Here is an 11,454-nt window from a genome sequence, read left to right on the forward strand (position 1 = left end):
CAGCCAAAATGCACATTTGGAAAAGTTAAAACGCCGATCCCTAGGTGGGCTCGAACCACCAACCTTTCGGTTAACAGCCGAACGCGCTGACCGATTGCGCCATATAGACCTGTTACGAAGTTCATTACAACATATACTAAAGCCGGAGATTACCGAGTTAACATCTCAGGTCACAGAGAGCAAGATAACGACTGTCCAGTCTCCGTTTACTTGTCCAAATTAAAGAATGTAACATTTATTGTCGGAACATGGAAATAGTCGCTGAAAGAAAATCCGTTAAACAAATTGTTTTGAAAACCCGCTTTGAGCCATTAGATCGGTTCATCTACCAATGGTGACGGTGAGATATTAACATGGTGTCTGGGTTTCTCACAACTGTTGGAATCTTCCCACGAGTTCTTTTGCTGTTGTATTTGTTCATCAATGTGGAGATCAGATATACACGCGGTCGCTTCACTGTGTGCCCCGGGAACCAGATACCCCAGAGCACAGGCCAATGATGGGACTCTGTCCTGTCTGCTCTATATGGAGGTCAGTGGAAACTGAATGAGAACAAAGAACCTACCACAGCCCGCAAAGCCGAAACAGCTTAGTTGGGCGAGCGTTAGATTGACGATCCCGGAATCGGCAGGATTTAGTTACTTTTTGTCTCCTTCACAATAAGAGGAGCGAATCAGGAGAGATTTTTCGCATCTGAACCCACGTTTTCTAAAGGAATGAGCGTGAAACCGCATCTGAGCCGGGGATTCGGCTCCAGCCGCCGGCTGGGGGTTTGAATCCAGTCGGGGTCTCGCCGGCTGTTTTTATACCGGCTGTTCAGCGGTGGTGCGATAATAATTTTTAGAATGAGGTTTGTTAAACTAAAGAGCTCTTTTTCTGTTACTTTTGATTTACACCCTGCCCAGTTGTATATACGAACAGTTAACAATGTTTAAGCGATGTGGTGTGTTCAATGTTTGTGCAGTAACTCGGTCACCCAGTGAGAGCCTGAATGATAATTTCCCAGCCTGGGTTCAAGCCTGGCCAACGGGAGCATTGTGGCCGGTTAGCTCAGTTGGTGTGAGAGCGTGGTGCTAATAACGCCAAACTCGCGGGTTCGATCCCCGTATAAACCATCAGGATGTTTTCATTATTATACGCTATTTCTAAATATTTAAAATACAAACTTTATAAGTAAACCAATCCACACAGAATCTCACGGGGGCTTTATTTGGATTAACATCCATTGCACCTTTACCACCGGGGCTGAGAGACACATCTTTCTGTTGATTTCACAGAATCACAGAAACCCACAGTGCAGATAGAAGGCCATTTCAGCCCATCGAGCCTGCACCGACACATATCCCACCCTATCCCCGTAACCCCACAAGATTTGTGTTTCTGGATTTGCTGATGAACGTTGAACAGGCGGCCTGTTCCCGATAATGGTCACAAGCAGGTAAGAGACAGACAGAGCGGCTCTGACCCCGCGAGATGGGCAAAAAGCTTCAGTTCAGGACAAAAGCATCAATGAAATGTTCGCCGGCACCGAGAGAGACAACATCCAGAGAAAAGCACAGAAGGAAATCGATCAATCTAAAACGTTATAAATATTTCCCGTGCTTGATGTCTCTCTATTCAATCGCCAAACTTTCAGTGCCGGAGAAATAATTCCAGATTAAATCGTTCAGTTCGAGAGTGGCAGCGGAAAGAAACTCAAATGAACTAAAAACTGCCGAATCCCGGGATTGAATCCGGGACCATTATTAAATCTGTGGAGAGAAAAACAGAGTTAACATTTCAGGTCGATGACCGTTCGTCTGACGGTAACTCTGTACCTCTCTCTACAGATGCTGCCTGACCTGCTGAGTATTTCCAGCAGTTTCTGTTTTTATTTCCAATTTCCAGCATCCGCTGCATTTTGCTTTTGTACTTTTATAAATCTTCAAGTCGCTCCTCCCAACTGAGCTATTGCGGCTACGGAGCAACCTACAGTGCGTCATCCTCCCGGAGGTAAAGGGAAGGGTTTGTGTCGTGAACCCGCTGCGTTTACATCAAGCATCTAATTCACCTGCAGGCTGGAGGAGCAGAGGAAGCTGGAGGGAAAGAAGTGATAGGAGCAGAAGGAGAAGACATTGGAAACTGGCAGAATCTTGTGTCTGACTGTTGTTTCAAATGATGCAGCACAGCCCTGCGTGGATTTGCAGTTTTCCCAGGAGCTGCATTGTTCGGTGCGTGCATTTTAGACATGGAAACATGTACATCAGGAGCTTGTGGTAATATTTCACCTCACTGTGTATTTCAAGTGGATGCCTACCCGCACTTGGTGCTGTGGTTGCGCGAACATGCCTTTTGTGTTCTCACCTGAAATGTTATTTTGTACAAACAGTTTGCCTGGCGCAAAGGAGTTAATAAGGGGACTTAGACTGAAATTGGCGGGGTTGTTGCGGTGGGTGAAATATGGTGACGATCTATGGTTATTATCCGAGGCGACGCTGCAGGATCATTTAAAGATCTCCCGCGGATCGACTGAAACTAGTTGAATGTGCAGCTTTGAGAGGGGCTTTCTGCACCATCAGGGCAGGAAACGTGAGTGAGGGAGGGACACTGTCGGTATCTGTGCTGAGTGTGAGTCTGTGCAGAATTGTACAGAGAAAATATACGGGTTCGTTGAGATTTTTACTGATATTGATATTTAACCACAAAATCAGTTCTTCCATTTTTTTATATTAATTCAATTTTAATGGGGAAGATTTTCATAATGTTTCCGCCTGGTATCGAATTGGGGACTATTTCGTGCGCGAGGAGAAGGTGACAGTCACTACACTGCAGAAACTCTACCGCCGTTGACTGTAGCAAGAGCATCACAGAGGAGAACTGTGGTTTACAAATGCAGGTCCGGGATTAACTTTTGAATTCATACACTTTATTATCTGAATTTCACAAAACTCATTAAACTCTGTAAAAAGATGAACAATTGTTCGAATTGATGAATCGACTTTCTGTTTCAGACTGAAGGAAATCCTAACATGGTCACCGAGTGACAGGCAAAACTTTTTAAGTGTTTTGTCTTTTGCTTGTGATGAATTGTCATCAGTTCTCATTTTACAGACGGTATTTGAGGAGTTGGTTAAAAATGTTCAGTGTTTATCACACCGGGAATCTGCTGCAGCCGTTGTTCAGTTTAACAGGAAGCGACAATTGTCGTCGCTTTTACACAGGGGGAGAAACTCGCCCCTGGAGGTTCAACTGGAGCAAGTTCCAAAATCATTCATCCCGCCCTGGAGCGGAACCGGGGGCATTTCTGGTGTAAGGCGAGCGTGATAATTGCTGCAGTCCCGAAACCTCTGCTCAGTTTGTCAGCCGCGAGTCAGAAGGATGTGTTAAGGAAGAAGGTGACCCGCTGACTCACCTCTCTCTGCACTGATTGAGATTGTGTCGCTTCTCCGTCAAACAACATCACTTCTGTCCCACACTAAAAGCTCTCAATCCTTCTCCTCCGCTCGCTTTCTATTCAAGTAATTGGACAATGAGTCAGTAATAAGGTTCCCTCGGGATTTTGCTGGTGGATTTACTGATAAACCGGGGAATTGAGAGGAAACTGGAGCACAGGCAGGGTCCTTGCGACAGACCAGTCCGGCAAGCCCAGTCGGTGGAGTGTCGGATACTTCATCCCCACGGTGGGGAGTTTGCGTTTTAAATTTTGGGCTGATTTTAAAGCCGATTCCCAGTTCGGTCAATGAGTGTTTCATATAAATGCGGTTCAACAAATTAAGAAAATCTCTCCTTGATTCCGGAATCTTGTCTCTCTCCAGCCGCCCGCTGCTAAAGATTGAACTGACTTTAATTTCACCTTGGCTCGGGGTCAGTGCGGCTCAGTGGGACTTCGGCCCGTCTCTCCCTTCACAACCCATCAGGGCCGACAAAACAACGGGGGATTTTATACACGTGTTGTGTTCTGTAACTTTTTATAAACACTTCAGTGTATTTCACTCTGTGTCCAAGACTGTGAGGTCTTCCCTGGTGTGTCCACTTCCGGTGTTTATAAACACTTCAGATTTCCTGATAATGTTGTTGAATCACATTTTTTGAAAGAGTCATTGACCGAGAGGTGCCGGGGGATTTAGAGCTGGGGATCGACTGTGAAACCAGCCCAATAATTTGAAACACAAACCGCCCCTGAGATTAAGAGTCTCAGGCTCTACCGACTGAGCTAGCCGGGCCGGTCTGACCCCGCGCACTGCTTGTGTTACAAACCATGAACCAGTTTCCCCTCAATTCCCAGGTTTACCTGTAAATCGGCCAACAAAAGCCCGAGAGAACCTTATTACTGACACTTTATCCAATCACTTTAATATGTGTTTTCTGGTTAGCAACACTTCTGCCGCTGGAAAATGTTCTCCTTATTTACTTTATTAAAACTCTTCATGATATTGAACACGTCGACAAAATCTCCCCTTATCTTCTCTGCTCTGAGGAGAACAACCTCTTCTTCTCCACTACTCCACGGAACTGAAGTCCCGCATCCGTCCTAAAGCGCAGTGCCCGAATTACACACAATACTCCAAAGGTTTGGTATAACTTCCTTCCTTTTGCCCTCTATGCCTCTGTTTATAAAGCCCAGGATCCCGTTTGCTTTTCTAACACAAGACAAAATGCTGCGGATGCTGGAAGTTTGAAATAAAAACAGAATTTGATGGAAATGCTCAGCAGCTGTGAATGGCAGGTGAGTTGGAAAAAAGCGAATTGGGTTCTAAAGCGTGTGTAAGGGTTCCACGGTGTAATGGTGAGCACTCTGGACTTTGAATCCAGCGGTCCGAGTTCAAATCTCGGTGGGAACCTGGTTCCCTCTTGTCCCAACTGTTGTAAAAGTAATTTTATGGCAGCTGTGTGATTGGCTGCTCAGCAGCGGGAAAGTGTAGAAGCTGAAGATATGGATGAGAAAAGGCCGGGCCAAAATGGAATGGTGGAGTTAAAATTGTCCAGTTCTTCCAATATTGCTGCTGGACGCGGTTTATAAGTAGCCTTGAGAGGGCAGTGATGTATCGCCATTGCAGTGCTGGTCCCTGACACAAACTCCGTTCCCGAGCCTCCGACTTCATCCCAATCCCAGGCCACTGAGACTGAACCAGACAGCTTGCAACCTTGGTATTTGACCCCGAGATGAGCTTCTGCCCAAGACGGTTTACTTCCACCTCCGTAACATCGCCCGACTCCGCCTCGGCCTCAGCTGATCTGCTGCTGAAACCCTCATCCTTGCCTTTGTCACCTCCAGACTTGACGATTCTAATGTGCTCCTGGAAGGCCTCCCATCATCCTCCCTCCATAAACTTCAGCTCATCCAATCCTCTGCTGCCCGTATCCTAACTCGCACCATGTCCCGTTCACCCATCACCCCGGGTCTCACTCACCTACATTGGCTCCCAACCAGGCGACAATTCAGTTTTCAAATTCTCGTCCTTGTTTTCAAATCCCTCCATGGACTCGCCTCCCCCTATCTCTGTAACCTTCTCCAGCCCTACACCCTCTGAGATCTCTGCACTCCTCCAATTCTGGGCTCTTACACATCCCCGATTTTAATCCTTCCACCATCTGCCGTGGTGGGATTGTGAGCTCAGGTCTCCAGATCATCATGAAGTCTGCGGCTGAGGAACAGTTTGTGGCGGGACCAGCACTGCAATGGCGATTCATCGCTGCCCCCTCAAGGCAAACCTCTCCCACCAGCAAGCACTGGACAATTTTCTCCCCAACATTCCACTATTCCTCTGGATTACTGGTCGAGTAACATAATCACTGTGCTGCCATACCCCATAATTAATTGGTTGAAGAATCATTAATGAGCAGCGCAGAATCTGAACCAGGAAGAGTCAGTGAGAACAGGGAATTCAATGTCCAATCAGGCACAGAAAGAGAAATAAAGAGAGGAAAATAAATGTTGGATTAAGAGAGAGAAAATAAAGAGACAAAAGTAAAAACATTTTTATAATATAAAAAATCTTCAACAACAATTTATATCTGAAGGAATGAGATTCCACACTTATAAAAGTTAATTTTCAGTGCTAGGGAGGTTACGTGGTGGAAATTAAGACGACTTCGACTGAAATGGGCGGGGTTGATGCGGTGTGTGAAATATGGTGGCGATCTATGGTTATTATCCGAGATGACGCTGCAGGATCCTTTAAAGATCTCCCGCGGATCCACTGAAACCAGTCGAATGTGCAGCTTTGAGAGGGGCTTTCTGCACCGTCAGGGCAGGAAACGGGAGTGAGGGAGGGACACTGTCGGTATCTGTGCTGAGGTTGAGTCTGTGAAGAATGGTCCGGGATCAGATAATGTACAGCCTCTATGAAATATTTTATTTTATTCATATTTAATTACAATATGTTTTCTTCCATTGTTCATATTTATTAAATTGCAATAGGAAAGGTTTATTTTCAGTTTGAACCGGGCACCATTTCTAGAACATAATGTTTCCCCCCAGGATCGAGCCGGAGACTTTTCGCCTGTGAGGTGAACATGATAAACCGCTACACTACGGAAACCTCTGCTTAGCTAAACATCCAGAAAGAACTGTTCAGTGAGAAGGTGAAATGCTGAATTCCAGATTCTGGATTTATTTCCATTCACTAACATTTCTCTGACCGAAACTGCACAAGTCAAAAAAGTTCCTTTCAAAGTCATTAAACTGCCGAATTTCCAGGTCGCCCCCGAATCTTCTGAATCAGATGCCTCCAGTTTTCCCACTCAATCAATGTCCCTTTGCAATTTTCTGCTCCGATCCTCACTAATTACTGTGCCACTGTCAGACTTGGTTTACGGTTATCGATCGTAGGACCTGGAATGCACTGCCTGAAAGGGTGCTGGAGGCAGATTCAATCGTGGTTTTCAAAAGGCAGTTGCATAAGTAGCTGTATGATTGTATGATTCACTGAGATCACCTCTCGTTCTTCTAAACCCCAGGGAGTATAGGACCAATCTACTCAATCGCTCCTCATAGGACAGCCCTCTCATTGCAGGAATCAGTCTAGTGAACCTTCTCACACCCCATCTAAGGCAAGTATATCCTTCAACAGGTAAGGTGACCAAAACTAAAATACGGTTTTGATCTGCTGGTAGTAAGCGAGCAAGGATCTGCGAGATATTGCAGTTTGTACAAGTGTTCCCTGGTGGTCTAGTGGTTAGGATTCGGCGCTCTCATCGCCGCGACCCATTGGTTCTTACAAAACTGTTTAATAAAATACTTCAAGTCTGTTAGACAATTAATAATTCTCTTAATCGACCCACTGCTTTCTGTTGCACACTGAAGGGAATGCTAACATGTTTTCCAGGTGAGAGTCAAACTTTAGCAACATTTTTGTAGAATCAGACAGCACAGAAGGAACCCATTAAGCCCCATCATGACTGTGCCGGCTCTTTGAAAGAACTATTCAATGAGTCCCACTGCCCTGCTCTTTCCCCATAGCCCTGCAAGTGTTTCTTTTTCAACTACATTTCCCTTTTGAAAGTTAATGTTGAATCTATGATTCTATGACACTGTTTTTATTTTTACACGGCCTGGTTCACAGTTCTGAATATTGTCCATACGCCGGAAGTTTAATTGTTGTTCAGAAGCTGCTCGACCAGTTGTGCATTTTGAGCAGTTTCCCTGTTTATTTCCCTGTGATGTGATGATTGTGGGGGCTCGGTGTGTGTAACTGGATTTGCTGCAGTCCGCCGGCAGCAGGTGGTGAAAGTGGGCCAGAGACAGTGACTGACAGGTGAGCTAGGTTTCCTTACACACCTTGGAATTCAGGAGAATCTAGTTCATGGTTTGCAGAGCAAACTGCTAAAACAAAGTGTGTAAAATGAGAAGGGAAAAAATTCATGACATGCAAAGCATGGAAATTAATGTGTGAAATGGGATTCGGATAATATTAATAATGTCAATATTTTCCTGCCTGACATGGTGGTGGAAGCAGATTCAATATTAACTTTCAAAGGGGGAGGAAATTGAAAAAGAAACCCTTGCAGGGCTTTGGGAAAAGAGCAGGGCAGTGGGAATAATTGGATCGCTCTTTCAAAGAGGCACAGGCACGATGGGCCGAATGGCCTCCTTCTGTGCTGTCTGATTCTATGATTCTATAATAAGTTATCGCAGTTCGTCTGTCATCCAGTAAACTTGTTATTAATTCCTGCAGTGAACAACACAATGTTGTGGGTTGATTAGTGATGATTGAAACAATTATAAAGGGTCTCACTGACTTGAATTATCCCTAAATAACTTTGGTTAACAAAAATCTCTCAATCGCAGATTAAAATGAACAATTGATGTTGTACCTTTGAAAGAGCTATCCAAATAGTCCCACTCCGCTGCTCTTCCCCCATAGCCCTGCTGACACTCCTGCCAGTGGAAACTGTTTCCCCCATAATTCTGAACAACTCTCTTAAATCTCCCCTGAAATGTGATTAATGGAGGTCAATGTGGGCAAATGTCAAGTCATCCACTAAGAAAGATCGGTCAGTCTATGATCTGAAAACATTGGCAGAGAATATTCTTCTTCTGTGAAATAGCCGGTCCTGTTTAATTTAACAGAAGTTGCCCCAGATCCCTGCTCTCACAAGCAATGAACATTTGAAAGCATTCTCCTAAAATACGATGTGTAAAATGAGATATGGGTTAAAAGTTCAGCACATGCAAGAGCAAAATAATTCACTGTATTTCGACTGTCCCTCAGTAACCATATTTTAATGTATTTCATTCTGCAAAAGAAAGTTATTGGTTCAATAATGGTTATTAAATCAATTCTTATTTTATCACATTAGATGCATGTTATTAATTTAATAAAATTACTTCGCATTAATTAATTAAAAACGGTGATATCAAAATGAATTCCCTAACCGGGAATCGAACCTGGGTCGCAGCGTTGAAAGGAATCGGTTATGAATCGTTTAAAGTTGGCCGAGAAAAATTTCACACTGCACGGTTACAATGTGCTTCGATGCAATAGGGGATTGAAACTGACAATACAAACGCTAGGCAGCGCCCGCGGTAAAACAATGCTTAAATTTAAACAGGTATTAGGGAAGTAACCGCTGAGCTAAAGCTGACACCAATTAACCAGTCGGAAACAACTCAATATAAAGGATGAGCTCACAGATATCAGGGCCCGTGAAGTCTGGTCAGCGTCAAGCCCCTCCTTTCTTATTCAGAGACATGACCGGGAGTCAGACGCCGCAAACTTTAATTAAAGGCACAAATACGAGTAACACTTACTTCCAAATCTTTTCACTGTAACATTATTTCACTTTATTTCAAAGCTGATCGCGTTGAATCTGAAATTCAGCACAATGGGATTTTATGTTCACTACTGATTCCATTTTCTGTGCACGGTAGAAATAACCGGTCCTGTTAAATTTGACCAAAGCTCCCCAGATTCCTGGTGTCATCAGCAATGACCATTTTTAAACCAGACTCCTAAACTACTAATGAGATATGGGCAACGGTACAAATTATTGAACTATCGACTCTACCTCAGTTAGCATTTCTTTCATTGTGCAAAAGAAGTTTATTGGTTAATTAATGATGCTTTCCCGTGAAAGCAACATAAAAGTTTAACAAAATGCTTTCGTCCAACGTGGGGCTCGAACTAACGAACACTGAAATTAAGAGTCTGACACTTGGACGACTGAGCTCGCCGGGTCTGATCACTTTGACCGTCTGGGTTGCTGATTGCAGCCAGGCGCCTGGTGGCTCCGCTCCAGGGGTTTAACTTGTTCTGCAAACCACGAACCAGGTTCTCCTGAATTCCAAGCTGTGTAAGAAAATCAAGCATCAAAAGCCCTTTCATTAACCACAGGGCTTCAGGCAATGTTCAGATCGCAAAGCGCTTTTAGACACAAAACTACGGCATCTTTCCAGCAATCTGAGAATCAGAGTTCTCATCTTCAGTTCCTTCAGGTAATCCACTCCCCGTTCATTACCTTCTTTATTCAGGGCTATGGGTAGAAGCAAGTGCCGAGAGAGGACAGGTGGGCTGGCAATAGCAGCAATCTTTATAAACCCCAGTATATCCAGCTCTGTGTTGATAGTTTTTGGGACAGGCTCCAGTTCTTCATCAACGATGACAGGTTCTGGTCTCGGAAACATCTGCTTGTCAATATCTCTTGCCTATTTCCCGGTGTTTCCCGATTCTGTCTGTCTCTCTGGCTCTGTTTATTCTATGTGTGGCCACCTGCAGGTTGATTTTGAACGAATAACTGTATTTGTGAATATTAAAATTAAATACATGAGGGCATCAGGCGCTTCTCTCGCTGACACTGGGGAAACAGTGAGACAGACTTTAGAGCAAGGATCAGGTTATTGTGAAACAGCAAAGAAAATATTAACTCCGGGATTATCCAAAAGAACGATGACTTCGACGTGATTTGAACACGCAGCCTTCTAATCTGGAGTCAGACACGGTACCGTTGCGCCACGAGATCCATAGATCAAACACTAATGTTTGTATATATGCACGTTCATCAAACACTGTTTCATTTCTCCTGCCTTGGAGTAATGAACGGGCTTTATAATCCCCGCCCACTCGAGTCCCCCGGGTGTCAGACAGCATCAGAAGCAGCGCTCACCTGTCACTCACCGTCTCACGCCCGCTTTCACCACCTGCTGCCGGCGGACTGCAGCAAATCCAATTACACACACCGAGCCCCCACAATCATCACATCACAGGGAAATAAACTGTGAAACTGCTCCAAATACACAACTGGTCGAGCAGCTTCTGAAAAACAATTAAACTTGCGGCGGGAAACAATATTCGGAACTGCAAACAAGGCTGTGTAAAAATATAAACTGTGTGTGTGAGCCGAGGCCCTAAGCTCTGGAATTCCCTCCCTAAACATCTCCGCCTCTCTTTCCTCCTTTAAGACGCTCCTTAAAATCTACCGCTTTGACCAAGCTTTCGGTCACCTGTGCTAACATCTCCTTATGTGGCTCGGTGTACAATTCTGTCTGATAATCGCTCCTGTGAAGCGCCTTGGGACGTTTTACTACTTTAAAGGTGCTATATAAATGCAAGTTGTTGTTGTGTATATGGGTCTGGTGTTTATATATAAAACGGGTGTTTATAGAACGAGTACGATTTGTAAATAGTGGTGAACGGTTATTTTTCAGACTGGAGGGAAGTATACAGTGGTGTTCCCCAGGGATCGATATTTGGACCGCTGCACTTTTTGATATATATTAATTACCTGGACTTGGATATACTGGGTAGAATTTCAAAGTTTGCAAATGGCAGGAAACTCAGAAATGTAGTAAATAATGAGACGGAAAGTAACATACTTCACGAGGACATCTACAGAGTGGTGAAATGGGCAGAGACACAGCAGATGTAATTTAACACAGAGAAGTGTGAAGTGATCCATTTTGGTAGGAAGATTGAACTGAGACAATATAAACTAAATGGTACAATTTTAAATCCTGTGCAGGAACAGAGAGACCTG

General features: G+C 44.3%; 1 non-coding gene across 1 annotated transcript; it reads left to right on the plus strand.

Annotated features, from left to right (window-relative positions):
* The first annotated feature begins 4,748 nt into the window (after positions 1 to 4,748).
* Positions 4,749 to 4,821, plus strand: trnaq-uug (transfer RNA glutamine (anticodon UUG)). The gene has a single exon. It is a non-coding gene; the product is annotated as a tRNA-Gln (tRNA).
* Positions 4,822 to 11,454: the final 6,633 nt, after the last annotated feature.

This window comes from Somniosus microcephalus, unplaced genomic scaffold (assembly GCF_052327205.1).
Source record: "Somniosus microcephalus isolate GS21.2 unplaced genomic scaffold, FLI_Smic_1.0 unresolved_chr4, whole genome shotgun sequence".
In the NCBI taxonomy this organism is placed as follows: domain Eukaryota; kingdom Metazoa; phylum Chordata; class Chondrichthyes; order Squaliformes; family Somniosidae; genus Somniosus; species Somniosus microcephalus.